Genomic DNA, 27,815 nt, shown 5'->3' on the forward strand with positions numbered 1-27,815 from the left:
ATTTATATTGCAGTTGATGACAAATATACCCATAAGCCATGAATGTTAACCCCAATTGTAAACCACAGACCATGGGGGCAATGGCATACAAAGCAGCCTACTCCAGAACCAGATACATTGCAAATGTGTTTGGACTTTTGAAGGTTATATTCTGCTGTTTATTCACCTCAGGTGGGTCCCTAAATTGTAGTTCTGACATATGCCGCAAAATATTTGTAGTGTGTGCTGTGCTATAAGGCATTTTCTTTTAAAAACAAGTGGTGCAACTGGATACACCATGTCAGAATATGCCATATGTAACACAGTAAGAGTAGCAGGGGAGTGGACTGGGGAAGACAATGCAGCAGTGGAGCCAGAGCCAAGACAGTAATGGCACAATGTAATGCAGCACTGCAAAAGCAGTGGCATCTGGTTCTTGGGTATGAGCAGTAACATAAACAGCATATAATGGTAAGGATTCATGCTGTAACCATAGGGCTATGCAGGGCAGTACATGGTATTACCACAATGTGTACTGGACATCAACATACCCACACAGATTATGGGTGGCAGGACACAGTCCTCATCATTTGCACAGAATCAGTTCATTGCAGTGTTAAAATGTAGGGAGGGTCAAAGAAAGTAGTTATCAGTTCTCAGATTTCCAGCAATGGTGTTCAGGTGCTGCTGCCTGACCTTTCAGTGTCCACTGTGCTGGCTGCCAAGCTCACATCTTGCAGTAAGTGGATTGAGTGCCACTGTGTTTCTATTACAGTTGGCAGTGACAGGGATGGAGTGGAGTTATAGGACCTTGTGAATACACACACCGAGAAGACATCCCATGGATAGAGCCTGGCAAAGATTTTGTATGACCAGGGCTGTCGGGCCGTGTGCCATCATGCAACACTGATGGTGCATCTGCCGCTCTCTGTGTCCTCTGTCATGGGTCATCACATAAATATGCACCTCATGTCTAAGTCCTTCCATGACCATAGACCACATAACCAGAAGAGGCAGATTGGATGTCATTTGTAATGCATCAAGTGGATGCTCCTCTGGGTCTGGCATTTGCCAACTTTGACTTCCATTTGTTTCATTGTGCTGATGCTTCAGGTGACTACAGAGTTGCTGCATGTTCTCTCACATATCCGAGAACACATTTGCCAGTTCCACAGTGGTATGCATGACAGCCGTTTGTGCCCACATCATTGACCTTCACATCTGTTGATTGATGCTTAATACTGCGTACATATTAAGGACAGTATATGAGTCAAAGCAGCATGAAACTCCCCTGCATCTCTCCCTATGGTGTGTATACCAATGTCAGAGGCAGTGCACATATCAGATGCTGTGTCTGATGAGGAAACAGATGAAGCCCTCTGGGACTGTCAGCTATAGATGGGACATCAGGCTTTGGTGAGGTTTTGCAGTTAGCAGCTACTTCTACAAATGCTTTAGTACACATGGAAGTTGCATTTCCCTCCAAGTGAATTACAGACAGTGCCACTGTGTCACTGAACCCCGCCACCTGCATGTCGCTATAATGATAATCAGTCACAGTGCTGCACCCCCCACCACTGGGGCTTGCGAGTCCATTAAAAATATGACACCGTTGTAAGCTTGCAGATGTCTGCTTTATGTAGCCATCTGTGGTATTTGTAGTGGCACACACGATAAACTATACTATACAATAGCTTGGACTATACTTTGTTGGGCAGGTCATTGCACTTGTAAACTGGAGGTGCTTGCAGCACCAATGTGCCCTGTATTTTGCTGGAATGGTCAGTACTGATCTGGTTCTTCCTCTAATGCTGGCACACACCTACCTAGTAAGTACAGGCCTGCACCTACAGTCATGTGACTACCTGGTATGAGGGGCCAGTCCGCCTGTCCTGATTGTGACACACCAAAAACTCTTCCAATTTGATTAACCATTTTTGTATTGGTGTCCTCCCTTTGTTGTGTTCCTGTCTACTGCAGTGTCCTGTGCCATCTACTTTGCATTGAAATCATATTTGTAATACTTCTTTGCACATGCTATAGGACATGTTATGATTGCCCACAGTACTCATATTCCACATCATGCCATAACAGATCTATTTCTTGACCTACTGGTCTACATCACCTTTGATTAGTAGGTGCATGCCATGCATACATAGGGCCTGCAGAGTACATTGCTTTTCTGGCTTGTTAACTTTTAAGTGTTGCCTTTTCTTGGTGATCATACCAGTATATGTGTGCCTGTGGACAAAACGTGTCCTGCAGTGGGTATATTTGCTAAGCTACTTCTTGCATGTGCTACTGACACTCCCTCACTGTATATACCTGGCTATCAGCTGCATTTACTAATATGCTAGGTTATCCCATTGTTTTGTATAGAGAGTGACATTCTTCTGACACACTGGAATACACAAGTGAGCTTGTGTTGTTGCAATTGGACGCATAGCACTGCTGTTTCAGCATCATCCAGAGAATCCTAGGAAATAAGGCCTCATAATCAGGAACATCGGGGAACTTGTATATGGCAGAGAGAGATAACCATGGTGCAAGTAAAGCATACGGCAACAGCAGCCCTTTTAAATGTATATCATAACATAAATAAGACTGGTTGGTGTGACTGATATCTCTCTCAAAGAATTCCCACATCTAGAGCAAATCCTGCTTTCTTTAAAGCAAAGGATCTGTCACTGTCTTCAAATCTAACTTACACAAATGTGTGGGAAACCACAGATGTACTGCAGGCGTAGTCCCCAATCCCTTATGGGCAGGGGTAGTATCTAGTTGGTTGTAGTGATTTGTCACCTATTAACTGCTTATGAACCTATCCTCTTTATCTCAGTGAGCCAGTATCATTGTGCCTCTCAAGTCAAAGGTGTAGAGCTTAAGTCAAGACTCTGGGATAACAAAGACATCTGTTGTATATTTGGTGCTGGGAACACAACTCTAATTCACAGATCTAATTCTTAAGGCTCCTAATATCAGGATGAGCAGTAGTTAAGGCTATCAATAGACTTTTACTATTCTGTTTTTACTAGTTTTGTGTTGTGAGCTTTCCGCTGTAGTGATGAACTGTGGTGAGACCCTTGGTAAACATTTTTATTCCACAGATTGTCCATGTCCTGCTGTTCTCCATTTTTTTTTCCTTAGGAGCTGCGCATTCATGCTGAATGTTGAGCGTTAACTGATTTGTTTGCCTGCAAGGCACCCTGGTCTGTTTCACCCCATTGTGCTTTATTTGAAGGACAGTAAATTTCTAGTCATGCGCAGCTTATCTGACAGCAGGATTCAGTGACTTACTGATTATTTCTAAGTGCATTGTATTCTTCATCCCGTAAAGCATTAACTTCTTACCATGGTTTCATATTGTCACCTTCATTTTAACTTTGTAGATTAAGATGCATTTGAGTGAGTATGTTGACTTGGCGGAAAAAAATCGAAAATCTGTGCGCACTGTAATGTGTTAAGCTATTTTTTGTGTTTGTGTGTGTGTGTGGGGGGTGTTGAGTTAGGTGTTGAAAATTCTAGCAGTGCATTTCCTTTTTATTTTGATGTGACTTAACAACTGCAGTATTTAGAAAGTTTTCTTTTCTTAGTTGTGTGAAGAAGAGGCGGAGGATGTTGTAGAAAAAGTGATAACAGACTGTCTAAAATAGAATTTTGGAAACTAAAAGGTGATGATAAGCATGGAAAGGCTTAGCGGGAGTGAATGAACTAAGGAGACCTCCAGAGAGAATTTAATAAGCAAAGCATAACAGGATGCCTAGAAAGTGACATGGAAAAAGGAAACCACAAGAGAGCTATCTGTGAAAAATGAGAACTAATGCAGACATTATCTAAGCAGCATGTACAGATATGCATACTCTATACTGAAGGAAGTTTGTGGATGTGCACACACCATTATAACATCCAGCAATGTGAAATAGAAAATATAGACCAGAAAAAAAACATATTGAAAAGACTGTGATCAGTAAAGAGGAGAGAATGCAGTTCTCCTTTTCCCAGAAGACTGGTCGGTTCATTAGAATGATTTTATACATTAACCATTATTCTAGAAACCATTCTGAAGGACCCAGTGTAAGGAAAAAAAAACATGTTAGCATTATGAGCCCTACAAGTAAAGCTGAGCACAATAGTTTTATTAGTGCCTGCTTTTCTGACTGCAGTGCTGGGTTCTTTGAACTGCTCACTCAGCATCTCTGGTGGAAGTAATTTTTCACACACTGCATTCAGTGCATTATGCAATGTGAATGTGAATGTGTCAGAAAACTCCCTGCTGCTATGCAGAAATACCCATGAGGCACTCAGTGCCAACTGATACAGGCATAAATGTATAACTCTGATCTCTTTCAAATATCAGTACATGATAGGAAACAGCAGCACAAGTCAGTTATTTGGTGTTAATTTTGATGGAAAAACTGTCTGTACAATGTACTTTGTGGTGATGTAAATCATTTTAGAAATGTAACACCTATGTTGTATTATATACTTTGTTACAATTATTAGAAAATGATGGCTTTGAAATGTGCATTATTTTGGAAAAGGGATTGTGTTACTATAATTAAAGGGGAATGAAAAGGTATTTACATACAGGGAGTGTGTGTTACCTGGACATTCAGCCCTAATTGTTTCTGTCTCCTTAGAAAGTCAGACTTAGTTTTTCCAGCACTTCGCAATGGAACCTCTAGTGCTGCTCCACTTGAAAACTAATGACGTATTTTGTTGTTTGGAGAGAAGTGCCTTTGTCTCCCTCTTATGCTGACACCAGGTAGTTAGGGCTCTTAGTGTTCATTCATTTATTCCCTTGTGCAGGAGCTATTGCTGGAAGTTGCATCACAGTTGCTCTACCACATCCTCCTTTCTTTGAGGAGTCATGCGTCTAAGGAAGCCAAAGACAATTGCATTTGTCATTCTATTTCTGCAGAGTTTCAGTCTTTGTTAGCGAATTGCCAAGCAGTACAATAACTCAGAACCTCCTTGAAAGGAGACTTGGTATCTGGTTGCTTGATTCTTCCCCTTCTTACTAACCAATCCAACTCCATGGTTGCTAATTGAACCTGGGTCTTTGTGTCACATATCAGATTGCTCACTTCTGTGCCAGAAGGCCAACTGTTATGTAACAGACTTGGATCCCTGGGCCTTAATATGTGGGTTGTGAAAAAAAAATCAAGGGATTGGGTTTTCATCTTTTTTTTTTTTAGGTAATTTTTTTTAACAAAAAAAAAAAAAAGTATTAAATCACCATGTATGACCTAGGCAATATTACATTTATATTTATTTATTTAACATTTGTTGACTGGGAAAGGCCCGGGGAGAAATGCTCCAGATGTGCGTGTCTTTGGAATATATAAATGAAAATAAACCATAGTGACACAATTTCAGTTGCAAACATACATTGCAAACTGTGCTGACACAACTGCAGCTGCAAACATTATACATCACTTTTACTATATCCAGTCATTGTCAGTGAACCATTGCATAGCTCATTCACATCCTGCCTTCTTTTAAACCTTCTTCCTCCTCTGCATGCATTGATCCCACATTTCCCATTTTTTCCTATGTAATTTGCTCCTACTCTTTTCTAAAGATTCCAGTTCCAGTTGTGTTGTCTCTTGCTATCTTTGTTACTTCTAGTAAAGTTGGTTTAGAGTTTCATTTCCATTTTCTAGTAACTGCTTTTTTGGCAGGCATCATAATTAGACTCAACAAGGCCTTACTATGTCTAGGCAATTCTGATTCTCTATCATAGCTCAGAAATAATTTCCTTAATTACTCCAGTTTACTCATCCAGCATCTCTGACCGTGCAGTCTGCAGGGAATCTTTAAAGTCAGCCAAATCATTACACTTACAGAAAATATGTTGCCAGTTACCTCTTCCTTCCCCATTACACCTCCAACATTTGCTGTCTACCTGAGCCTGGAGCCTGCTTGGGGTATAAAAATACCTATGCAAATACTTCCAGATAAAGATCCGTAATCTTTTAGATTTTGTTGCATGTTTGGGAGACATACACCCCCTCCATTCATTCTTTGTGAATTTTTTTATCCAATCTCTCTTCCCAAGCCTTCCTAACCTCCTCTGATTCTTATAGCTATCATGCAATATTTTATATGCTCTACTAATTATTCCTTTCTTATCTGCATCTTTTGTTCTAGATTCTACTAAAAGCTTGACCAGTGTTGGTCTTTTGTTTAGGACCCTCCCCCCATTTTTTTCTCTTTGCCTATACTGTATCAATCCTTGATTGGGAAGGCGATCTCTAACCTGCAGTCCAAATAAGTTATTGCCATCTTCCCATTCTATTACCTTTCCCTCTCTAGTTATTTGCTCCCAATACCTTGGTTCCTTTCCCAGTTTTCTCCAATATATTACCGCCCCCTCTTGCCAAAATGTCCTTTCTCCATTCCAGTATTGGCTTAGTTCTTAGAATAATGTCTGCTACATTATGAATGTAATATTTTGTATGATTATTCTCAGTAAAGGTCTGCATCTAAAATCCCACTCTCTTCTCGTTACTTAAGCCCCCCCCCCCCATTTCATCATTATCTCTTTCCACTTTGAATGACAGTTTTCTGCTTGGAACCTTAACTGTGTTGCTCTGAAATACTCATTCAACTCTGGTAATCCCAACCCACCCTTGTTCTATTGGAAAAGAAAGCTTACTCCACTTGACTCTTACCGTCTTCCCCTCCCAGATAAAATCCTTCAGCTCTTTATTAATTGCTATCCACAGTTTCTCCTCTGGTTAATAAAAATATGCCTGTGTATAAGACAATAGGTTCTAAAAACATTTTAAATGCTTGTATCTTACTGTCAATATCCATAAAACAGAGCTTCCATTTTCTCAGTTTTGTATTATCTTTTGTTTAGTCTCCTCCCATATATACTTAGCAACCACACCGGTATTATTTTGTATCCATACTCCTAAATGGTTCATTTTGTCATATCCCCATAAGTATGGATATTGCTGAACCAATTCATATGTGGGTACATAATTTACTGCTATTGCTTTTGTTTTTATATTCATTAATTTTGTATACCAAAAAGGTTTGAAGCTATCTCAGTATGTTCCATAACTGCACTGTAATGTCCCTTTCTGGTTTTGTCAGGTATAAAATAATGTCATCTACAAATAGAGCCAGCTTTTCTTAACTTCCATACCGATTATATCCTTGAATCTCTGAGTCCCTTATTAACATTGCCAATGGTTCTAAATATAATGCAAATAAAGGGGAGAGAGTTCATCCCGGGCTGGTTCCTCTGTTCAAGCAGAGATTATCAGACAGGACCCCACCCACCTTAATTTTCACATCTGATTCCTCATATATCCTCCTTATCAGCCTTATAATTTTAACAAGAGATGCAAATGCTTCCATTGCTCTGCTCATAAAGTCCCGCATCAAGACCCACCAGTAACAGTGGTATTTTCTTACATTCTGCTTCCTTCTGGATCATCTTTGTTTTGTTGATGTTGTCATTGTTTGCCTCCCCTCCACAAAATCACATTGGTCCATATCTATCAATTTTGACATCACTTTTACCATTTTTTTAGCCATTATAAACATAAACATTTTATAATCGTGATTTAGTATTGAAATGGGGCCTGTATGAAGCTGGATCTGATGGATCTGTGCCCTCTTTAGGTATTAAAGCTACAGCTGCTTTCTTCCAGGATATTGTTACTTCTCCTCTTAAAATTAGGTAATAGTGTCTTAGTAGGAATGCCATTTATTCCGTATACCATTTATCAAATCCATATAACATTACTTTCGTTTTTTATAAATTTTTTTCACACTTTTACTATTCATTGAAAAAATGTTTTATTTCACAACATAGTTATTTTATTTCTTAGCACATAAGCATTGATGGACCACTGTAAAATATCATTGCGTAATATTTAAATACTATCCCCGGGATTCATGAAGCTTGCGCCAGGCTCAGGCATAGTGTAGGCTGTATAATGCCAAATATGGCTGGCAAGCGATTCAGGTACGATCCAATTCCACATGCACTACCAGCGTACGCCAGATCTGCGCAGCTCTTGGCTCATGTATGCTAATCACCCCATGCGCAGTAGCGCAGCATACAAATGAAGGTACATAGCGATTCATGAAGTGGTGCATGTGTACCGTAAGCATACAGAAATGTAAACCAAAAAAAAAATGGTTTACATTTTTCCAGACAGAACATCGAAGCCATGAAAGCGGACCAAACTTGCGTATTACAAAGTTAACATATGCCAATGGCTAAGTATACAGCCACTGGCATAAAAAACATGCACAACACATAAAAAATAACATTTAATGTCATGGCCACACTAATGCAAAGTACAACCGCAGGGCATGTGTGCGCAAACGGGAAAACAAGGAAAATATATACAGATGTTACAAAATTGCAATGCAACACAAATCATGATTTCACCATAATAGTCAATGGTATGCATGCTACACCACAACCAAGCTGCAAGGGTTGCTAAGGGTCTGTGATAGTGTTCGGCAAGGTAACTATGAATTAGTAGTCAATGCCATGCAAGTGAGGCAAGTAATACTGAATCGCAAATGTCCCGCCGGCCTAAGGATGTACCATACGGTGCAGCAGTACAACACCGAGGAGTGACCTTGAGGTATACATGACATCAGCAGTGGGGTGTGCCACCGTAGCTGTAAGTACATTGGAGCACTGCAAATCCGGGTTGCCCATTGCTAAGCAAAGCCGCAGGATAGGGGTGTGGATGTAGCCATAGCTTTGCTTAGCTCAGAGCACACATGGTGACCGAAAGCGCATGTGTACGTGGATGACAACGCACTTGAAACCCGGTAAAAGGCTGCGTGCGGCGCACACCACAGCTGAAACAGGAAGGTTACGGAAAGACAATAAGGAAATGCTGCAGTAGGGTAATTGGAGTACAACTGAGTAATTAACACCTATTAACTCACAGTGGGCCATTGACGGTAGCTAACAAGGCTGCTAGTAGCAACCTGCAGAACAGGATAGGGGAAGTGTCGGATTGCAAAGAAAAGAGAACTGTCACCGCAGAGCAAAGCAAACCTGCAGTAGATCGGCTATAGAACACATTTCGCAACACAATCCTGGGTTGGGAAAGTACAAAACAAGAAAGCAGGCTGCTGGATGCATGCCTGACAATGGGAGGGGAATCGTTATGAAAAGTGAAGGCAAGAGCAAGAGGTGATCCACGGCAGCTAAATGTAATTCAACACCAAAGGCACCACAGTTGCAGTACCTGCGGTAAAACACATAAGTAAGATATCCTGCAGCTCTGATTGTACATACACATCCTATGACATCATCAGTGTCCAAAGCACAATAGTATAAAGTGTGAAGGCACCTCACACACACTCGTGTATTCCCAAACACTGCACCATTAGTGTAAACAGACGGGGAACTTTTACAATGTACTTGTTGGGAGCTGCCATAGCTGTCATTCATCACCATGTGTTGGAGACTGAAGGTGGTGTGGAGGATGATGCTGACAACCACCTCAGGCTTCGGAGGAGGAGAAGAGTGTTCAGACCAAGGGTAACCTACCAGGGGCTACATGATCTGGAGATAGATCATTACAGGGTGGACAGGGACATCATACAGCAAATTGTTGAGCTGTGCCAGTCACACCTCAGATCCAGAAACAACAGAGGGGAACCCATCCCAGTGGACACGAAGGTATGTGTAAGCTTGAGAATACTAGCCACAGGTACCTTTCAAAGGCCAACTGGACTGGCGATATCATGGGGATCTCACAAGCAACAGCTTCCAGGGTACTCCACCGGTTCTTGGATGCCATGTTACCACATGCCAATGAGCATATATACTTCCCTCGAACTCAGGAGGAGTTGGCCAGCAATATGCGTCTCTTCCACCATGTGGCAGACTACCCAGAGGTACTGGGTGCAGTAGACTGCATGCACATACATATCGAGTCACCACCCGGTGAGCATGGTAGGCGCTACATAAACCACAAGGGATACCACTCCATCAACTGCCAGGTCATGTGCAGTGCCCAGGACATTATCACAGATGTGTGTGCTGGCAGCCCTGGAAGGTACCATGACTCCCACATCTGACATGCCTCACAGCTGTACCAGGTATTTGTCAGGGGGGACGTCCCATATGGCCACCTTGTGGGGGATGCCAGCTATGCACTGGAGCCATGGATGATGACTCCCATCAGAAATGCACACACACCCATGCAAGAATGTCATAATGAGGTACATGCACAAACCAGAATCATCATAGAGCATGTGTTTGGGATGCTGAAATCGTGGTTCCGTTGCTTGGACATATCTGGTGGAGCCTTGCAGTACTCTCCAGGCACGTGTGCCCACATCTTCATAGTATGTGCCATGCTACATAATATGATCCTGCGGAAACAGCTGCAGCAGGGACATAATGGTGAAGGCCCTCACAGCCCACCGCAATTGCCAAGGGCATCACAGGCACAGAGGGATTCAGACCACGAACACCCTGTGCCAGCCCCAGTAGGCAGACAGAGGCATGCCCAATATGCCCATGCCTTGGCAAAGAGGGAACGTATAGCAAATACACTGACAATGTAGGCCTCTACGGACTGACACACTTCTCCACCTGCACACACAGTAAAATGAATGGCACACACAAACGACCACCTGTAAATTGTCATGTGTAGGTGGTCTAATGTGTGAATCCTACATAGGCAGCCCTCAACTATTGCACACACAATAGCTATTGGTACAAGGTTAGTCAACACCTGAACAGTAAATTAAGCTAACAGCATGTGTTGATACTGTATGTATAGGTTCCTAGGTACATCGGTAGGTGCATGCCCGATTGTCAGAGGCCATTCATCAGCCTAGCCAAAATGTGTCTGTTGTCGCCACCCCATTGATTAACTAACTGTGTCCCTCTGTGAAGCAGAGCCAATTGCAGGAACCCTGGGATGTAACCACTGTTCCCCACCCACTCTGCAAGGATTCCCTGGTGTGTTAATGAGGGGCTTCATATAATGTAATCAAGGATGTAGTTCCAAAGCATGGGGCGTACCCATGACAGGTATCTGTCACCCCAGCATTTTCCAGTTATGGTTGTGGCAAGGTGTAGCACATTACAGTATGTGGCTCACTGTGACATGGATTCCCATAGCTGGAGCACATCCATTAAGCATCACTTGGACATACCATTAAAAGGTATCATCCATATGTAAACTAACTGAGTGACACATTTGTTTGCAGTATGGAGGGACAGCCATAGTACAGTCCATATACTAAGCACCATAACACTTGTACATATCCCAGATGCCCCAGTGGTAAAGCCACTGACTGTCTCGTGCATGTTCCTGGTTCCACGACCTGCAAGGGCTGTTACGTAATTCTGATGTCCCAAATAATGGATGTTGGATGCAGGTCATTAGAGCACGTTTAAGCACGTTAGCGGGTTTATGTGCCAGCAAGTGCCGGTAAGCATCGTTTAAACATGACTACACGGATATGCGCAAAACAGGTCTAAGCTTCGCTAGATATCACGCAGATCATGGTCAAAGCTGGCCAGAACAGCTGAAATCTGCATTATTCACCCTTGTACTAATAGTGCCTGCTCTGAGAGGTAAAACGACCACTGTCTGGAGTAGAACACGCAACCATGTACACAATCACCTACTACTAAGCTACCTGAGATGTACCAACAGCAGGTGTGTATTGTGACAGGTTAAAACACAAAAGGGAGTTCGGGAAATAGTATACACCAATAGTATACACCACCATGTACCCAACAAAAGGTGTGTTCTCTCTCTCTCTCTCTCTCTCTATATATATATATATATATATATATATATAATATAGAGATAGAAAGGGTGATAGAGAGATATATGTCGATATATACGGATATACATATATATGCAAATATATAGATAGGTTAACAACATGTATACAACCATGGAGGTACATATAAATAGGATACTACCAAATACCGAATGCTTTACATACCGACAAGTGTAATCACGAGGCTTAAAGACCACAGTACCGGAACACTAGAATAGTGAGTACTATTATCACGATGTTAAGGGACATTTAGTTATTGCTTCTGGTGCTGCGGTCCAGGTAATATGTATGTGTGTGTGTGTGTGTGTGTGTGTGTGTGTGTGTGTGTGTGTGTTTGCTTCGTGTGTCTGTTCATGCTATCTCGGAGGTAGATTATTACAGTAGGTGTGGTGTGGGGGGTGCAGCCACCCACATGGGGTGTGTATGGGGCATGGCCACCTGGCCATATGTAGTGTAGGATGGTTTGTTTGGATGTGATGGGTAGCAGTGTGTCTGTGTATGCGTGTGTGTGTTCTGTGTTTGTTCAAGGAGTTTGACTGTTGCGAGTTTGAGTGTTCGGTATTGTGGGGTTTGGGAGTCTGTGAATGGTAATGTGGTTGTTGGAAGTGTGTGCATTCCTGAATCCATGGGTATGCCGTATACAGCAGTTGAAGTCTGCAAATATGTGCACAACATGGACCATAGCAATCACAAATTCCGTCACGACCGAACATTATGAACAAAGGATATGGAGACTATATTATAGCAATAACCCACGCCTGGATGTGGGTAATGCTGGATTTACCCATGGTTGTCTTTGTTTGGCCACTCGGGCTTCATCCTCGTGAACAAACCACACCAACAGCAGGTAAATTCACCATTACCCATACCCAGGCATGGGTTATTGCTATAATACACTATTACAAATATGTGCTATGGACATGAACTAAACATAGGGTTACCACCTGTCCCACCTTGCGAGGGACAGTCCCTCTATGTGTGGTAGTGTCCTGACCAAAATTAGTACAAATACTAATATCTTACAATCTCGAGACGTTCTGCATGTTCCATAGTTAATGTAATGGTTGCATAAAATAGTCATCTGTATCTAACATACCTACATGTAACAAGAAACAGGATAAGCAAGTAAGCCGCTACAAGAATATAAGCTTTTATATAGGCATATATGTAAAGTTCTATACTTTGTACTGACCGTGGGTATGTGTCGGCCTCTAAACTCCGATGTGTGTTCTGTAAATGTCCCACTATGGCCATTTGAAAAGGTGGCAACCCAAGCCAAAGAGGTTCAGTCACCAACACAACTCCAATGAGTGCAAATATCTGTGACAGAAATACACGAGACAGCTTTCATGTAGCAACATTTCATTACATACCGATGTATTTCCGAAGGGATTGAAGGACCAACATCATCATCTGCATGCTGTATAGGAACCAATTAACAGTGGCTTAATGAATAAGCCTGCGATAGCTATAGTATTAGTCTACTAAATGATAGGTCTTCAATTAGGGAAGGAGTCCTCACACACATATGGAATATGTATAAATGCAGTCCCCACACACCTTTATCTGCTTTGTACATCCACCTACATCTCCCCCACACCCGAAACAATTGCAATACAGACTGTAATAACATCGCAAACATCCACTCACTCTATGACATCTGCAGAAGCCTTAACATACCTTGTGAGAGAGGCCCTATGTGAAATTGTTGCTGTTGTACAATGGAACAGACGCCAATGTTAAAGGTTTTGTTTGCAATAGTCCCGTATCAGACGGTTGATATAACAGCTACACTCACATGTAGAACTACATCCTCTAACCCTTCACAATCCATGGGGGACATGAAGTTAAAATATCTCTGTGTCTCTCCATATAGCTGTTGCAATTCATCACAAACAACACATCCAGGCTGTCTTCCTCGAAGGTAGGGCAAAGGGACAACTCCCAAGTGGAGTATCCAGTTATACCCCACTGTTGCCATGTAATTGGCTAATGGAGTAGCTGCACAGCTGATGTGCATGTAATCATCTACTCCGGAACACCAGTTGGTGGCAGGATACCACATGTTACTGGTATCTATGTATAAAAGGATGGCTTGTCATGCATTCAAACCATATGTACATACGAGAAAACCATTAAAACAGAAAAGGAATCGGACTGATATTATCGTAAACTCGGACTACTAAGAAGGTATGTAGAACACTCAGTATGTTAGTGTATGTAGTGCCTGTTCTGTGTTAATGAAAGTATATGCAATGCATATAGTGGGAAAAGGTATTATGTAGTGATGTATTGTTGAGCATAGTAACGCTTGTAGAAATTGTGTGTACTACTGTGTGCCACAAGGTAAACACCTCATACACTACAAGGGATGCTACATAAGGACTTTAAACACAATTCCACTCCAGCCGCTGTCAGTGGCAGGGTTTTTCCAAGAAGTACGTGCCATAACAGGGGATAGTATATGTCGATATACTGTAACAGTAGGCATATGTATGGGCATATAACTGAGAATAACATGTCTAAGGTGGTCCTGCTGTGCAATTATGATTTGCATTATGGGATATTGTTGCAAAAATGTGAAATGTACAGTATTGTAGGTAGATATGTCTAACTTTTACATAGCATTACTGTTATATTATGCAAACATCAGGTATGTCTATTGGCATGTACAATATACAATAACAGGATACATATGACTTGCAGTCACCAGACAGTGTATCAGGATGATAGCTAATTAAAATGGAAGAGCTAGTCAATTATCCATGCACAAAGGACATGTAATAGCTTCATAGGTTAATAGTTAGGTACTATGCTGTCTGGCCAAGTCCATTCGTAAGCCTAACTACAGTGTTTTCACTTGCAATACCTCCCTAGGTTATTGTCCTGTGCCTGTGAGCAGCAGAGCCATTTGTTTCCTGCACCTGTGTAAAGCAGAGCAACTGCAGTGATCCCTAGCGTACATGTCTGTCTCCCATTCACCCATCGAGGTATCTCTTGAAGAGTGCTAGTGAGGGTCCCTGCCTGATGTACATAGGAATCATGTTCCAAGCATGGTGAGTGTCCTGTTCAGGAATGTATCCCTCCAGCATGTCCTAGTCATTGTTGCGTTTAGGTACATATCCCAGAGCATGTGGCTCTCAGTGGCTTTTGCTTATGTGGAGCATATCCATCAATATTGATTTGGACATGGGCCTTGTATGTTCAGCAGAGATCACCTCTGAGTATGCAGTATGTAAATGAGTACAGTTGGGGTTTCTGTAGTTGGGCTGCATACGTCATCCTTCGGAGGTCAGTAATCCTCTTGGTGTGTTAATGTTGTGGTATTTAAAGCCGTTACTGTTGTCTCATAATGTACATCCCTAATGGGGTATTGTACCCTTTAACGTGTTACATAAGTCATGAGTAGAGAGGTACAATGGCTGCCTTTGTTCTGGCTACAAACCCATTAGAGATCCATGAAGACTACAGAGCCCCTGTAACCATAACTATGATGGTACAAGGTGCACTCAGGCTGCATGTGACCTGTCCACATCCCTGGTTGTATCATACACATATGGCAAAACAGTTTGCTCTACACATACACATCATGTAAAACACAGCTTCACGTCAGTCTGTGAAAACACTGAATGGTGCACACCAACAGTTATCACTACCCACAAAGTGGAGACACCACTCATAATGAGAGGGACTGCACTATTACCCTGCTGAGTCTGGTCTGAAAGTCCATGAACCTTAATCAACGTAACAGTACAGATGTAGATGACAGTACGGATGATTTCACACTGCATATCATACCTGTGACAGGTCATAGGACATCATCACCCATACTGTGTTCCACCTACACTCCGTATACTAGATGTACTTTTGTATGTCACAGAAGTGTTCTGCTTGTGGCCTGTTGACAGAACCAACTCTACAAAAGGTGTCTGAGTGATATGTGCATATCACACCAGTGGCAGCTGCAGTAAAAAAGGGTTAATTCATTGTACTCCCCCTCATTGTAGCCCATACCACACAGACAAATGGGAGGCATCTGCATATGTAAGTATGTGAATGGCTATGACCTAGGAGCAATAGCTGACTCAGTGTTGTGGACATCATACAGAATGAACTTTGTGGGTGAGGTGCGTGACATATGTGCACAATCTGACAGCTGCATATTGCATTGTCACCGCTAGGTTAATAACCCTGTACCCATGAACTACCACCTAGGCAGCGGTCAACATAATGGACACTGTGTGTAAGGGATGGTGCTGTGCAGTTTGCCTCCCTGAGCTAGTGACGTCACCAAGCCTATTAAATAGTCATAAGAGGCAATCCTTGTCATGACAGGGTGCCATTCATGAGCATGGAGATCATTGTACAGCAATACTCATCACTCAAGTGACCAATATCGGATCACATATCACCTTTAAGGGGTATCGCCCATGTTTGGATGGGTGACACCAGCCTTCACAATCCTCATCTCCACTATGTAGCATGCTGCCTACCCTGTATAAAGACATGTCCAACACTGTGATGTCGGACATGCTACACGTACATATATTGATCTGAAATGCATATGTCATGGACAGCCACCTTCCTAGTACAAAGATCGCCACATGCTGGACAGATCCTTGTGCCATACACGTTACATACTCCTGCCATACTATGCAACCCTGTCCAGCAAAGCTGCACATTTCATCTCGGTCGGACATGGTGTGATGACCGCATGGTAGATGTATCATTAACCATCTGGATCAGTTATGTGGCACTGCTTCACCTGGCGCCGGGAACATGGCTGTCAGATACAGCTAGAAAACCTTACATCCTATGCTCATACATGGCCCAGGGTATACACACTACTACATGACCTTGGCCGTACATGCTAGAGTTGATAACCATCCCTGCAAATACCATCCGGCTAGCCATTGCCCCATGTGTATCACATGTGTATCACATGTGCAACACAGGTGAAACGTGGCAGGATGTTGAACTGCTGTACAGTGCCGTGTAGATGTATATGGCAAAACACATGCATGTAAAGGTTTCCGTGTGCATGTCTGCATTGTCACAGGTCATGTCCGTTAAGGCAGTGTATGTGTTGATATGTGACATATACACAGCATCAAGGTCAACAGCATTAATGTGGACACATCCAGGCATGTGCTAATAGGTAGGAACACCAGTACAGGCAAACAGACATGCCCATATCAAGACAGCATTCACATGGAGTATGAGCAATGTAATCAAGTGACACACATATATTGTGATAATATCCAATCCCCATTGGATGTCACATGTCTGTTACACAAACAGGTCAGTGGTGTCAGTGTCATGAAGATTTGCAAAGACAATTGTTCATATGTACTAAATGTAATACACATGTATGTGCAGCTGTATCTCTGTGCATCTCTGTGATACTGTGACCTGTCTCCATCATTATGTCTTCCAGATATGCCTCGAGCAAGGCTCCCAGCTTATAACCACTTGGAGAATGAGGCCCTTATACCTTACCTCCAAGACAACTATGATGTCATGTTTAGCCATGTGCCACAGCATGCACAGCAGCCTGATGACCTGTGGCAGGAACTTCGCAGGAGGGTTAATGATGTGGGTGGCCATAACCGCACATACCAGCAGGTGTGCAGACACTGCACGGACCTGATTAGACGTGAAACAATGTGCAAATGCAATTGTCAGGGAACATGGTGCAACAGGTGGTGGGCCACCAACCCAGCCCCCACTCACATGTACCGAGGAACTACTGGCCAACCTGGGGACACCATCAGAACAGCATCCACAAACCCTAGCTGCCATCGTGGAGGTGGAAGTCTCTCAACCACCGAGCCTGGAGTTGCCTGGTAAGTCACTACTGCATATATAACTATTATATCCCATTTAGTTGCATGTGTCACTGTACAATATGTAATGTAACATCATATACACACATGCCGCATACTATAGTATGCTGTTCTGTGTATCTCATAGTATATCCTCTTGTACTGGCGAATGTGTTAACATGCACATTGCACCCTGTAGCTGTCATACAGTCATGGATAACGATCATACTGCTGTGTCACCTCTATATAGGTACCTCTGGTATTCCGCAAAGACAGCAGGCTATTGCAGGTGAGACAGTTATAAGTATCAGGCAAGTTAATGCACAGATCTATTCGCCATGTGGCCAGTTAACACATGTATGCATAATGTATGGTCCGGTCACAATATACAGGTCGCACCTTTAATCCATCACACTGGCTACCCATGTGCAATACTTACAAACTAAATGAAGCACCGACATGAAACCACAGAAACTGTCATTGCTAGATGTGTGGACAGCTGTGCATACAACGGTGGAGGTGTTGTTCAATGTAGGAATATGTACTATATATCAGAACTACACAAGTGGGGTACACAGTACTACACAGTGAGCTGGAGTATGGGCAACCCACAGGATTCACCATTGTGGAATATGTCCCTGCAATGAGTGCACACATTGTGATGTGCCATCTGACATGTCCATGACATGTAGTGGTCCGGCTGCAACATTGTCTCACTATCCCATAAAACATACCAAACATACAACCCTTTATCTGCATAACCCTGTGGACAGTGGAGTATCTGGCATCTATGGGTGTATGTCATATGGGACCGCACAGACATGTGAGATAGATGGTTATCACAACCATTTGGCCAACACATTTTCACACATGGCCATTGAGGATGGCCAGAGACATGTAGCAACATACAGTAGATGTGATGTGTTTATGTGTACACCATGTTGTACATTGGCTACACATGGTCCAAATATAGCCTTTGTTGAATGGTTATATTGCAGATGTGGAACACTGGACATCCTTCAAGCCTGTGCACAGCTTGTGGAGGCATCACTTAATTTGACCACATAAGATGTGTTGAACATCATGACTGTGTCACAGCATGACAGTAGTCATCTGTACAGCATCCACATACATACACAGACAACCACATCAGGCCACAGATACAGTACATTTCCCTTGCTGCTGTTGGACATCACTGTCAGCCGTGCACCTCGTGTGTGTGGTATAGAAATGTCATGTGGGACATGGTGTATTGACATGTGTGCCATGTGTGGACATGGTTGCCAGGCAGCTAAGATATGTTAGCAGATGTGCAGGCGTGTCATCCATATGTCTTTGGTGACCTGTCACATGACACATCATGGTTTAGTGTGTATACACGTCAGCAATGTGGGTCACAATCCACAGTATTTATGTATTGTGTATGCACACAGTCATGGCTATGCACTGTGTGTGTAATCCACACTGTATAGCAATAGAGACGCCTCATGATTCCATGCAATGGCACTGTGTCTGTATTTCACACTGTATAACAATATAGACACCTCATAATAACCTTCAATGGTCATGCACATCTGCTAAAAGTGCATTCTTTCTGTAAGGCGTACAGACAACACTGCAATGTGACACCATTACACCGCTGTACATGTGTCAGGACACCATTGTGTTAAACATTGTATATGTCAATGCACACATCAGCAGATTACATGTCATACTACATGTTAATGTCAAGGTCATATGCCTCACATCAGCCATGTGTACTGTTAACCTGTGCTGGTCCACATGGTGTAACACAGGGATGCATGCTTACTACCTTGATTGTGTGAAATGCATGGCTTCTGCTATGACCCATGCTTGCTGTTGTGTGCAACCCAGGGATGTATGATAACTACCACTATTGTTGTCTGAGCTGCATGCCGTCTGCTGTATCACATGCATGTTGCATGCCTTCCGTCAAATCACATGCATGGTGTGTGTGTGTGTGTGTGTGTGTGTGTGTGTGTGTCTGTATTGTAATGTAGAGTCTTTGTTTGCCTTCACAGGTGATGTATGTGCGTTACCCTCCTGTGGTCCATCTGATGTTAGTGCCCCCACAGACTCTAGCAGTGATGATGAACATATGCTTGAGGCACAGGCAGGGTTGTCAGGGGCTGAATCTGTGCCATTGGTTGCCATTCCACCTATATCCCCCTCATCCCCGCACACAGTTCTCATGCTAACACATACCCCATCATCAGTGGCCATAGCGGAAGGACAGTTAGCGTGTGGTAGCTTGGAACAGGAACGTGTGGTGGCTATGGAAGGTGTGTTTTCACACCATGGTATCAGTCAAATGACTGTAGATGTGCTACACAGGCATGTGGCCAGTGCTGCTTGTAGGAGGACCTCTGGCCGACATGCCCCTGAAGATATTCATCCTCTCTTTAACAATAATAATCTGTGTGATACAATTACCTCCATTATCCCCCATCACACATTTCCACCCACCACCACTTGTGTTACCGAAGGAGAGGATGGGATTTTAGTTAATGCAGCGCACTATGATAGTTTAGACGAAAGACTTGAATATATAGACAGAGAGGATGTGAGCGTGATTCACCATATGAAAGAATTTCCATCTTCCTCTGTTTTACACGATAAGGAAAGCTCACATACATTTCGAATTTCATGTTCAGACAGACAGACAGAGAGTAGGAGTTATAACAGGACTATTACCAATAGTGCCTTATGTTCTGGGTGTTGTGTCAGACCTGAACAGTCTTTGCAGATTAGCGAAACAACTGTGATTGATCTAGCACATAATGTCCCAAATCGACCTCCCAATGTAACCCACTATGAACCACTGGATCATCAGATAGTACACATTAGTGCACCCCAGATTGCTCATCATACCAGTGAAGGCCATTCCTTGCCTTCGTCTGCTGTTATAGGTACTGAAGTTAATTTAACAGTTCCAACTGTTATTTCGCCTGCTACTGCTGCTATAGGCACAGAAGTTAATTGTGCAGTTCCAACTGTTCCTTCGACAACTATTACTTCTAGACATGGTGCTTTCAGAGTGGAGCATTCAATACAATCTGAACAACATGTTCGTTCAGCTCTAGCTGAAAATCCAGTTAGGTCCAAACAACGCACTATTCAAACACAATCTGTGTACTCCACAGATTTAGGTACTAATGGAAGACTGTCTTTACATAATAATCACAACAACAATGATATAGGATGGATAGACAGAGTAATACCTGGCAACAATGGTATTGGAGGGACAGACAGTCTAATTCCTGGCAACAACATTAGAACACTCCACTCTAATGCCATTAACGTATTACCTTCTTCAGCTGAAGTTGCTTCATCTTACATTGATAACAGAAGAAACTCCTCCTCCACAGAAACTTGTTCAACTCGCAGAGTCTCATTCAACACTGATTCTCTTCCATCAGTCCATCAAGACAGTCATGCGTATTCAAATGGACCACTTGATAGTTCTGCCAGAGTCCATTCTGAAGCCTTTCACGATGGACACTCAAACAGCTTTAACACACATCGTGTTGACAATACTCACTCCTTTCAGTCACTTGATTCAACAAACAATTCTAGGAATGTTCCTTTACTTGACAATATGACTTCACCTTGTAATGAGGACAGAAGTTTACCTGACAATGAAATTTTATACTTTTTACAAGAACATGTCAATAGTAACCCTTTTTTATCCACAGATACACCGCCTACTTCTTTCAGACAAAGGTCTCAAGCTAACAGGCAAGCTGGGTTAATTTCTGAATGCAAACCCTTGGTATTCAGGTTAGAGAGATTATTGATGGTTTTCAAGAGCATAGAATTAGATAATTTGTATCTGGATGCTTGTTTAGCTTTGTCTATTGTACCCAAAGGTCTACGTTCATTTAAGTTCCCCAACAGGACAGTTGCTAACTCCAAACTACACTTGGATCTGTGTGATTTATATAACAACACGGGGCTTAATGCCCTCAAGATTATTCAAGAAGACAATACTAAGCTAAAAGACCTGGAACCCAAAATTATCATGCTAAATACTAACATTCAGCAGCATCCCCAATTTCATTTTGTAAAACCTATTTATGACTCTATTTCAGCTAAACTATCCAGACACATAGCCACCATCATTGCTAAAAAAAGAAGCAAATTAGACAGAGACTTGGCTCAATACAAGTCTAACTCTGCCTATCCCATTACTGAGATTTGGTCTCAAGAAAACAAAGATTTTGAACCTTCTAGAAATTGTGATCCCTCCAGGAATTTCATACCTGCCTATAAATACGATAACCCCCAGTCTAACCCCTTTCAGCACTTTCCCAGGAAAAGATTTTTTCCTAGAAACACCTCCTCTTCCTCTTCTACCTCTTCTAACAAAAATGGCTTATCCACTGGCTATAATAAGTCTCATTTTTCTCATCCTTATGATTTTAATCGTGGAACCACTCAACATTTTGTTTCTTCACCTCTTTCTCACCCCACTCCTTCTGTTTATTCTGTCCCTTCCAGATCAGTTAATCTTAGACCTGGTGGTTCCTTTATTCCTCCCCACACTAATAGGATTTCCCTTCCCACCCCTTGGACTCCAGCACCTACGTTGTTACCTGATTTCAATGGTGACAGAGCAAGCCCCAGGTTTAACAATCAAGACTTCCCACCCCTTCCCTCCCCTAACTCCCCCTGTCTTTCAGCTAATAGAAGTTCTATGTCCAAAGCTACTAGATCCCTTCCCTCTGCTTCCTCTCCCACTCCTTCCACCTCTTTCTCCACACACAGTTCTTTTTTAGAGTCTCAGCTTCCTCAGTCAGAGGATTTTCACCCCCCTTATCCCATTTCTCAAAACAGAATAGACTCTCAAAACAGAATACAGGAATCAAGAGTAAATATGTCAGAAAACAACATCATTCGAAAAAGAGGCCTGGGCAAAATAGGATACCATATCCCACCCAGACACATAATGACCAGGAGCAGCCACAAGTAGATATCTCTACTTCTAATATTGACTCTCAACCTTTACTTGATGACTCCATTTCTACCATTTTTAATTTATCAGACAAATCTTTGTCTGAAGACCACATCAAAGTGTTACAGAAAGGTCATTCTTTTGCTCCTGCTCAGAGAGCAAAACTACCTGATTTACTTATGGATTTTAGACTGTTTGCTAGGAAACTAAACTTACAAGTGCTACTTACTGATACTGATTGTATGAGTTCACTAAGTGATTCTCAACACACATTACCTCCTTCTAATGTTGTTATTAATGTTGATAATAATACAGATTTCTCATGTCCAAGGGTCAACAATAACATCAATTCTACCATTTTACGTAAGAAGAGTTTGTTCAATCCACCATTACACAATACCATTTCTGCTTTTATGAGAGTATGTGAGAATGATATTAGGCTAGTAATTAATTCTGAATATAATAACAAATGGTTCAATCTCATACACAGTGAAAAGCTAGCTTTGAAGAACTTAGCAAATGACTGTAATTTACGGATTATGAAAGCAGATAAAGGAACTGGAGTGGATGTTCTTCATCTCACATTGCTGCAGTCCTTACACTTGGGTAGTCCGCTGTCCTCGGTCGGCCCGAATATCAAAGTGTAAGGCTGACGTCGGTCAAGGCGCATTTGACTGACATCAGGACGTCAGGGTACAAATGCGCATGACCGACGTCATATCCTCAGTCTTTTTTGCTGCATGGTCCGATGCAGAAGCAGCATTGCAAGTGCTGGTTGGCGTTCTGAAATTTTTCGATTTCGGAGTTTCAGACCGAGTCAAAGTTGGCTAAGTACCCCGTTGGGGAATATTTTAGTTTTTTCTTGCCTCAGTGGTTTACCGGATGTCAGAAAAAGTGAATAATTGTATTTGTTGTGGGAAACAGATACCGCATAGAGACTATCATACTTTGTGTATTCCTTGTTTAGGGCCTGAGCACGACGTTGTTGGGTGTCACTCTTGTGCTAGATTCAATAAGCGCACTATAAAGAGAAGGTTAGATTGTGCCAGGTTAGTCTTCGGGAAGCGGTGCAATTATAAAATGCCGTCGGATGCTCCGGCGCCCGCTTCGAAGAAGCGCAAGGACAAGGCAGTTAAGCCTAGGCTAGAAGAACCGTCCGTACCGGACGCCGGTTCTTTAGAGGTGTCGGTGGAGCCGGTGGTTCCACCGGAGGTTTCTTTGGGATCCCAGGGAGAGACTTTGTTATTGCAGGATGTGGCCTCTCAGGAGGCAGGTCAGGCTGAAGGGGCTTCTCAGGTTACTATACTCCCCTCCCTTCCTAGGGTGGTTAGGCCCTCTCCTTCTGTTTCCAAGGCTTCTCCCAGAGGCAGGCCAGGTTTAGCTTCGGTTGGTGTCACCCTAGTTCTTCAGGAACTGTGCCCAAGAAGCATATGCTTAAAATGGCAGAAGATTTGATTACTTTGATTAGGGTTCTTTGCCCCTCCTGATAAGAGACCTAGGGTGGAGCCTGAGCTAGGGAGTTTTGAGCAGGCTTGGATGTTTCAGAGTCTTGACTGAAGACTTGCAGGAGTATTCTCCTTATTCTGATTCTGATGTGGATGATTCTACTCCTTCTGCTTCTCCTCCTGAGGATTTTTCTTTTTCAGAAACTCTTCATTCCATGAGGGAGCATTTTAAGTGGGAAGGTCAGGACTTCTCTGATTCCAGGAAAAGGCTTAGGAATTTTGTTTTACCCCAGCATAGGCCTTTGGCTATACCTCCTGTTTTGGATGTGGTGGAAGATGTTTTTACAGAGGCTTCTCTTAATCCTGATTCTTTGCCTCCTGCTCCTGTTAAACCGGATAGGTATTACAGGGTGCCTGAAGCTCATAAGTATCAAGTCCTAGGGCAGACCCAGAAACTGTTAGTCAGGGGCCTAAAGGTGTTAAGGCTTCTGTTGTCAAGAATCCGGTTCCTACAGATAAAGAGGCCAGGGCTTTGGATAGATGGGGAAAGAAAGTTTATACTTCTTCCACTCTAGCTATGAGGGCTTTGAATTGCCAGTTCCACATGTTGAAATACCAAAACTATCTCCTTTCACAATTGAAGTCTAAGGTTGATGCTCTGGCGGAAGGTATTGATTGTAAAGAGTTACAAGATTTAGTACATGTTTCTGAGCAGGTGGGTAAGCATTCTTTGCAATGTGGTTTTGATGCTGTACAGGCCTCGTCTAGGGTGGCTGCCACTGGGTCAGTTCTTCGCAGGCACGCCTGGCTGAGGGATCAGAATTTATCTGACCATGTTAAAACAAGGATTTTGGATGCTCCTTTACAATCTGATGTGTTGTTTGGTTCTCCTGTTGAGGCAGTTTTAAAGAAAATGGAAGACAAGGCTAAGTCTATGCAGACTGTTAAAGATTTTTTGCAGGTTCAGCCTCCAAAGTTTAGTAGAAATTGGCCTACTAAGGGGTGGACTTATCCTTCTTATGATTCCCAGTCTAGGGGTAGATCTAGGCGTGGTAGGGGGAGAGCTCAGGGCTCTTTCAGGCCTAGAACAGGGAGTTCTCCTGCACAGTCTTGGTGAGGGCAGGGGTCAGTCCTTTCGTAAACAGACCCAATGACCTACCTTTTCAGCTGCCAGAGCCTTCTCGTCTGGCAGCACCTTTGGGAGGAAGGTTGGCACTTTTCAAAGAAAATTGGAGTTTAATTACCCAAGACAGATGGGTATTGGATATCATACACCACGGTTACAGGTTTTATTTCCATACCTTGCCTCCTTTCAAAGGCATGCCAGACGTTCCTCCTTAACAAAGAATAGAGGCTCACAAGCAAATTTCTCTGTTACTCCAAATAGGGGCCATTCAGCGGGTCCCTATGCCAGAAGTGGGCCTAGGATTTTATTCTCGCCTGTTCCTAGTACCAAAGAAAGGGAACACGTGGAGACCAATTTTGGACTTATCTATCCTCAACACTTATCTGAACATTCCCAAGTTCAAAATGTTGACGTTACAGCAGCTTTTACCTCTGCTGGGCAAAGATCATTGGATGGTAACTTTGGATCTCAAGGAGGCTTATCTTCATGTTCCTATCAGACTGAGTTGCAGGAAGTATCTGCGTTTTCGAGCTGGGACTTCTCATTATCAGTTCTCTGCATTGCCCTTTGGCTTATCTACTGCCCAGAGTGTTCACGAAAGTTCTGGCTCCAGTGATAGCTTTCCTCAGGTTAAAAGGAATACAGATCTATCCTTATTTGGACGATTGCCTGATTCTGGCTCAAGGAAGGGACGAGCTTCTTCATCATTTGGATTATGTGATAGCAGTGCTAAGATGCCTGGGGTATTCTGTGAGCGAAATAAAGTCCAGTCTAGTACCCTCTCAGGACATGTGCTTTCTGGGTGTGAGACTGAATACAGCATCCCAGATGGCCTTTTGACCCGGACAAACAAAGACTCTTTCCCTTTACTTTCATCAGTTGTCTCATCAGTCCAGGCTGACTGCAAGGACAGTCCTTCAAGCCTTGGGGTTCATGGCATCTTGTATTCTGGTGCTTCCCAATGCCAAACTGCATATGAGGAAGCTACAATGGTATCTCAAAAATGTATGGACACAGCACTGCCAGGATTTGGACACTGTCATTCAAATAATACCTTGCATTCAAAAGGAATTGTTGTGGTGGGCTCAGGAATGTCACCTAAACAAGGGACTCTCTGTGACCCGGCCAGAGGCGAGTCAGATTCTAACGACAGATGCCTCAGACAAAGCTTGGGGAGCTCATCTGAATGGAAAGTGGATACAAGACAAGTGGCCTGCCAGACTACAACATCTACATATCAACTTGAAAGAGATGTTAGCAGTCCAGTTTGCATTAATAGCTTTCAAGGATTTACTTCTTCCAGGGCAGGTGTTGATTCTAACAGACAACACAACTGTCATGTGGTACATCAACAAGCAAGGCGGAACACATTCTTATCCTCTATGCAGGCAAGCAATGATTTTGTGGGAGACTGCTCTCAGTTTACAGCTAAATCTTCAGGCAAGGTTTCTGCCGGAGCACACAACTCCTTAGCAGATGTGTTGAGCAGACAAATTATGGATCCCCACGAGTGGAAATTGGATCCTCATGTATTTCAGAAATTGACAGTGTCATGGGGAACTCCAGACATAGATCTGTTCGCTTCTCCACTAAACCACCAGCTGCCAAAGTTTTGCACAAAAGGTTTCATCCCACAGCTTGGAAAGTGGATGCTCTTTCTTTCAATTGGAGCAATCTTCATGTGTATGCCTTTCCGCCTCTGCCTCTCCTCCCAAAGGTACTACTGAAGGCCAGACAAGACAAGCCAAGGATGATTTTGATAGCTCCAGATTGGCCTCGACAGCATTGGTACCCATTACTGAGAAGCCTGGTACGGAAGCCTCCATGGCCTTTGCCTTGATTCCACACCTGTTGTCTCAGGAGGACAGTCATTTGCTCAATGTCAAGCTTCACTCTCTGCACCTAACAGCCTGGCATATTCTGTTTTGAACCATAGTGGGCCTCCACTTCCACAGCAAGTTTTGAATGTTATTTTGGAAGCTAGAAGGCCTAGTACAAGGAAAGTGTGCAGATAAATGGAAGAGATTTTTATTTTGGAGTGCAGCAAAGGATTTTGATGTTTCTGAGCCTAATTTAAGTGTGGCTCTTCAATATCTTACTGAGTTACTGGACAAAGGTTTGTCCTTCTCTTCTATTAAGGTTCATGCTGCAGCAATTTCGGCTCACTATGATTGTGACCCACCATTGTTTTCTCATCCTTTGTTCAAGCAATTTCTTAGAGGGGCAAAGAATATAAGACCCCACGAAGAGCTCCTACTCCTGCTTGGGATCTCAATTTTGTGTTGGAGAAACTCACTCTACAACCTTTTGAGCCTGCAGCTACTACTGAATTAAAGATTTTATCATGGAAGACTGCTTTTTTGTTGGCTATTACCTCTGCAAGAAGGGTTTCTGAGTTGCAGGCCCTTATGGCGGTTGAGCCTTTCTTAATTTTCCATAAGGATAGGGTATCTTTACGTACTAATCCTTCCTTTATGCCTAAAGTGGTTTCTAGTGTGGCTTTAAACCAAACTATTCATTTGCCTACTTTTTATGCAAATCCCCAAAATAAAGGGGAAAAGATTTTGCACACTTTAGATGTACACAGGCAGTTGCGATATTATTTGGACAGAACTAAAGGGTTCAGGCAGTCTCAGCAGTTATTTGTTTCTTTTGCTTTG

General features: G+C 42.8%; 1 protein-coding gene across 1 annotated transcript in view; it reads left to right on the forward strand.

Annotated features, from left to right (window-relative positions):
- The window catches only part of ORC5 (origin recognition complex subunit 5), a 2,154,202-nt gene that overhangs the window by 921,020 nt on the left and 1,205,367 nt on the right, over positions 1 to 27,815 (forward strand). The window lies entirely within an intron of this gene.

This window comes from Protopterus annectens, chromosome 11.part0, assembly GCF_019279795.1.
Source record: "Protopterus annectens isolate FY-2018-M chromosome 11.part0, PAN1.0, whole genome shotgun sequence".
In the NCBI taxonomy this organism is placed as follows: domain Eukaryota; kingdom Metazoa; phylum Chordata; order Ceratodontiformes; family Protopteridae; genus Protopterus; species Protopterus annectens.